At 39.8% G+C, this 6,284-nt stretch overlaps 1 long non-coding RNA gene across 1 annotated transcript; it reads right to left on the minus strand.

Moving 5' to 3' along the window:
• Nucleotides 1-2,251: 2,251 nt before the first annotated feature.
• LOC122975191 lies at nt 2,252-6,080 on the minus strand. The gene is made up of 3 exons (XR_006400593.1): nt 5,963-6,080; nt 4,274-4,427; nt 2,252-2,328 (listed from the first exon to the last, which is right to left on the minus strand). It is a non-coding gene; the product is annotated as an uncharacterized LOC122975191 (long non-coding RNA).
• Nucleotides 6,081-6,284: the final 204 nt, after the last annotated feature.

Consider the following 6,284-nt stretch of genomic DNA (forward strand, 5'->3'; position numbering starts at 1 on the left):
GTGTGTGTGTGTGTGTGTGTGTGTGTGTGTGTGTGTGTGTGTGTGCGTTTTTGTTAGTCCTTATGGGGACCAAAACCAGGTCCTAATGAGGCAAAATGTGATTTCTGAGGTCCTGGTTTGGGTTAGGGGGTAAGATGTGAATTGAGGTTAGATTAAGGTTATTGTTAAACTGTCCACAATGAATGAAAGTCAGTGCAATGTCCTAACAAGGATAGCTGTGCAAACTTGTGTGTGTGTGTGTGTGTGTGTGTGTGTGTGTGTGTGTGTGTGTGTGTGTGTGTGTGCGTGCGTGCAGACAGCATGGTTCTGCTTCAAAGCCTATTTTGAGTCAATGGGCAATGGGTGTGTCATGATGGATTTTTGTCAACCCCCTGTGGTGATACGAGACTCAATGTGCGGATCAGTCAGTGTGTTTTCGGTGTTCGGTGTGCGTGTGTGCGTGTGTGTGTGTGTGTGTGTGTGTTTGTGTGTGTGTGTGTGGTAGCTGACTCAGTTCCTCAGGGTAGATCCCCTGAAGCTCAGCTGTCAAACTTTCCTTTCCTTGCTCTCTTTTCTCTCTCGTGTAAATCTGTTTCTTTCTCTTCTTTTTTTCTCTTCTGCTGTAGTGAAATATTCCTACAGTCGGATGGAAGATGTGATGATAAACATTCAGCCTTGTGTTGCACCACCAACCAACCATCCAACCATTCAAACCCGTAATCCTTAAGCTTTAAATCCTGGTTGATTTGATGACATCTGTGGTTAGAGGCGATAAAAGAAAGTGCGTTTTAATAATAAATGACAGTCTAATTGACCTCAGAGCAGAAAACACACCTTAAGCTGTAAATGTCTCTCAAATACAACGGAAGAAGAGCAACTGGTGTATCAGTTTACAGCGCAGCCAAACAAATGAGATCATTCATCGCATCATGCTTTTTTATAAAGACGACAGTCAAAGTGTCATCTGACGAGATAATACTCGAGATCTCATGACACACAGGTCATTTCCCATAAGCCCGGGGACGTTGGGACTGTTTTCTGGAAAGGAGTGTTGTAAATATTTGGGGGTTATGGAGCATGGACTACTTCATCCGTCGCATCGTTATCACCTCTTTCATGGCGCCCCACCCTGGACAGTGCTGTCCGACACAGAGTGAGCTGTTAATGAGAATTATAAAGCTATTAATAAAACTAGAAGGTAAGATTTAGATGTTCACAAAGCATCTTTATTATTATGACAGTAAAGAGGCAGAATCTATGTCACGCGTGCTCATATCAATCATGAAACCTTATTAGGCAAATCATAGGCCCTCGAAAGTACAGATATTTGTAGCCTACTTGAAGGAGAGAATGAAGGCTGGCGATTACATATTGTGTCATATCGCAAAAATAAATTGTGTGAAACAAAAAATGAAAATAGGTGAAAATAGAAAAAATAGGTACCTTCAGGTGGCTCAGCTAGTGAACGGATTGGACACTTTTCACAACTGTACTTTTACTTCTGACTTGAGTATTTTTAAATCTTGTACTTCGCTACATTTGCCATTTATACCTTTGTTACAACTAGTCTATTATCTACTATGCATTTTCCCTGCATTGACCAAAATGAGCTGTTATGTGTGCATACGGTTTAATCCAGTAGTGCACAGACACTATGCCACTAGTGATGGTAAGCAGCCTGCATTGCACTTTCATATTAAAAGCTTATTTAGTCTATGAAGAACAAACGTAGGCTACAAACTGTATAAACATCTGAGTCAGGTGGATTGATTATGATATATTAATAGAATCCTCTTTACTTTTACTTGAGTAATTTCTTATGTGAGTAACTGCAGGATACTTTTACTCTTGTTCTCTACCCACCGCTGCATACAGGCCATCTCACTTTGTCTCATGCATTGCTAAAAGTAGACCTTCTCTCAGTTGTCCCTCTAATAAAAGCTTTCATCAGAGTGGGAACATTGCTGACATCCGAAATGTCACTATGAGCATTGATTATTGCCAAGTTGGTGAGTCTCTCCTGCGTCATGGTCTCCAGGTCTTCAGCCTACGCAGGGACCAGAAAGAGCGATGTGATGCTGTGACAGAGATTGGGAGCGACAAGAATAGCTTCATGAGCCTTTCTCCGACAGCATGCTTCAGGTTTGTGGCTGCAGGTCCTGGAGGACAGACTGGATGGTGGCGACATCACACCCCTTACACGTATCTCCAAGCATGTCCAACTCCAGGCTTAGCCACTCTGGTGTCAGTTCCCAAGAGCCCTTTGGATTCCCTCCTCGTTAAAACGCTGCTCCACCTCTGAGTGGAGCAGGTCCAGGGCCTCAAACATTTTCCACACACTTGGATACCCTGTAATATGAATCCAGGCACAAAACCTTTATGATTTGCATTCTGAAGCACCTAAATACTTCTCTCTTATACTTGAGTAATAGTAGGCTAGTATTACATGTATTTAAGTTAGAGTAAACTACTTCTACTTGAGTAAAATATTTCATTTCAGTAGGCTACTCTGTTCTGTTCTAAAGCCCAGAACACATTAGTCCAGTTTTAGCTGCTCTGCTTTGGCTTCCTGTAACATTTAGACTTGACTTTAAGGTCTTCCTCCTTAATCTACAAAGCCCTTCATGGACCAGGACCAAGCTACTTTGCTAACTCCCTTGTTACCTGTTTGCCCTCAAGACGACTGTGATCATCTACTGCTGGTTAACTGAAGGTTTCCAGCAACAGCAGAAAGAAAATCGGGGAATGAAGCTTTTATCAATTATGCCCCAAAGCTATTTAATAAACTACTGATAGATTTTTTTGCACTTTGCTTTGCACTTATGGACCACTGCGCTTGTTTTTAAATGTTATCTTTTACATGATTTTATAAATTCTACAGGGTAGATAATTGATATTGATTTCATGATCAAAGAGGGGGGAAAGAGTGGTGGAAAAGTTCTGTTTTTATCTGTGTTCTTACAATTTTCTTTACTTTTATTCTATTATTATTATTATTATTATTATTATTATTATTATTATTATGCATTCTATATACTCTATTTGTTTTATTTTTATGCATGTAATTTCTTTAATGTAAAGCATTTTGACCTGTATTTCTTGTATGAAAGGTGATATATAAATAAGATCTGTACCTTCTGACAAGCTGTCGATAGGGAGACACTCCTACATCCAACATCTCTGCATAAGCCCTACACCATCGTGGGTTAAACGTCACAGCTTGACAGACTAAGCAGACTATGGACAAGTTGAGTGTCTGTGGTTAGTTCAACAGCAGGACAGAGAATCCTGAACAGTGAAGATGTTTTCAGACAGCAGAGGTTACAGCTAGAAAGACAGTGAAGAAGATAGAAGAAAGTGTTGTTGGGAGGTTTTATGGATATGGATGAAACCAAGTTACGATGATGCGAGTACCTGCACCACCACGCTTGTAGTTTTTTCATGGGATCTGTAGTTTTTTCTGCGCTTGCAAAGTAACTGTTGTTTAACTTTAAAATCACAGAAGTTTCAACTTCTGATAGTTGAAGTGCTTTAGTGGAGCCAGTTTTTCTTAGAAGTAAACACCTTTCGATTTTTTTCAGAAAGACCGATGAAAGAAACACCGAATTGCAGATTATATTGAATTACAGGAGCTAGTGGAACAGAGACTGGACAGGAAGTGACATCATGACGTGGGCCACGGAAAATCCTTCTTTCTGATTGGTCTGTTCAGTCATTTATGGGAACAACTCAAAGTTCTGGTGTCTGAAAACTCCACACTAACATGCTATTTAGTACGATAAAACAGAATGTGAGATTTAGTAACCTTAGTATGAAACAAATTGTACGTGAAGTACATACTATTAATACTAACATTACAGTATGCAGGCACTGGACACTACGTTGGCATAAATATCCCACAATGCAATGCAGTAGTGACAACAACAATCATAATAGACAATGGCGGACAACAACCAGGGCAGCTTTGGCATAATGTCAGTAACGCTTCAATTTAAGTAAGGTTACACTTAGCTAGGCATAATATATTTTTTAAATTAGTTCAGACTTTATGGTTGCCATGAGTTGCCATGGTTACGCGTCTTCCAAGGAGGCAAGGAGGCTCTCAGGGAGTGACGTGATAATTACAGCTCAGCGCGTCCAAAAAGATGCATCCTACTGTTAATTCACACAACAGTATGTTGACCAATAGTACACATAATGAGTATGTAGTACACAGTATGCAGACGCAACGCTAGTCTGCAGTGCTTAATGTGTACTGAATTAAACTGCAGGTAGCCATAGCAACAATACTTACCCTTACAGTTAGATTAGTTAGTCACATCCCAAATTAAATAATGATTTAAGTACAGTTTCTCTTTTTTCCTTTGGTAAGTGTCCATGGAATAAGAGCCATCATGTATTCCCAGGTGTCCACATGTAGAAAATAATGTTCTCACCTTCATGTCCGCCTAAAAATAAAACTTAATATTAGTTTGATGAAGCTTCAAAGAATTCCTGGAATATACAGATAGAATAAAAAAGCTGCGGAACATCTCCTGACAGCATGAAACGATGCAGAATCAAACTTTAGGTCAAAGTTAGAGAGAAACACATTAACGGTTCAGAAACCCTGTTTATACAGCTCTCTATGGACAAAGAGCATTAACATCACAGGGTCAAATATATTAGATAACACAATGTGCAAAAGAGAAAAGCTTTTCAACGAGAAGTGAGACGTGCTTCCTACAGTTTTCCCTCTGCTTTCCATCCAAATGTTCAAAAGCTGCCTGTGCAGAGAGGCATTAAATATTCAAACACCTGAACTTCCAACCAGGAAGTCTGCAGTGGTTTCACACCGACCAGCAAAGCACTATAGAGGCTGATTTTATGGTTTAACATCCTTCAACCTGAGAGGAACTACTCAGGAAAAATCTGCACAGTGGAGCTGAGGAGGAGGCTGAATGATGCATAAAAAAGTTTGAATTTCATTTTCTGAGTTCTGTTTTATTTCATGGATTTATAACACTTTTAAAAAGTATATTACCTACATTACTGAGCTGGATCTGTTTTTGCATCTTCAGTCTTTTGGAAATGCATGAAAATCAGTATCATTTATGATCTGGCCTGGAAATGAAAGGAGATGCAGCATTTCTTGTTCAAAGTTTCATTTGTCCGAAATATTTAAGGACAGCAACAAAGAAAGCATCAAGGTAACCTTACAGTCCAGTTAAAATCAAGTATTGACAGTACGGTGAAAACAGCATGAAAGTGACGGTGAAGAAAGAACACACGTCCCTTCACACTATTTATGAGAGAAATGTTGTCAGACGTGCACACAGAATTCTGAAGGACTCTTCACACATTGTGTATTCTGAAGATGAACCTTCAGGTAGAGGATACAGACCGGCAAATGTGAAAACAACCGCTTTAAGCTTTCTTCCCTCCCTACAGCTACAGCACTTCTCAACAAACAACTCAATCCTTACTCATGTAAGGATTATGAATTGTGAATTATGGTCTTATGATGTCCATGTGTGGAATCAGATGCCACACAGGACACAATTACTTAATTTTATTGTTGACCACGTTTGCAGCAGGTCATTTTAACAGAGTGTGTAAGCTACTGAGTCCTTTTAGAGAGCAGCTCATGTGTTTTCACAGCTTGTGGCAGATTTAACACAAAAAATGATTTAAAAGAAACATAACAAAAACAAAATACGGCAGTGGGCTGTGACAACCGACAGAAAACATAAAATAGAACCAGATAAATACATATTTAACAACCATAAACCCACAAAAAGAACCTGTGAATGTACAACGTATACTTGTAAAGGACATTTACACTTCAACAAGTTTCACCAGACCCACCAACTTCCTGGAGACTGTGCAACTCAACACACTGTCGTTTACCTTCAAACAGAGTTCAAATTAATTTAAAACCTGTATCATTTCTCTAGTAACAAAGTACAACAGCACGGTGTGGCTTTATGTACGCTAACATTACCTTGCTATGCAACTGAGAACACAGTGGTCGACAGCTGGCGCCAAAATCCCAGGACATCGACTCCAGTAGCGTCTAAATCAAACCATCTCGTTAAAATATCAACAGATAACGTCCTTTAGGTATTGGTACAGGAGTATTTTACTAGATATGTGTGTATTTACCATGGATGTATTATAAGAGCTGGATACTGGACTAAAAATGGCGCCCATTCAGTCCTATAGGAATTGCTCGCCTGGCGCATATGCCAAAAGAAGTTTCTAGCTTCCGGGTTTGCTTCCGCATTGTGTGGCCCGCTGAATATGCGCAGTAGTGTTTCCCCCGC

Source organism: Thunnus albacares, chromosome 23 (assembly GCF_914725855.1).
Source record: "Thunnus albacares chromosome 23, fThuAlb1.1, whole genome shotgun sequence".
NCBI lineage: Eukaryota > Metazoa > Chordata > Actinopteri > Scombriformes > Scombridae > Thunnus > Thunnus albacares.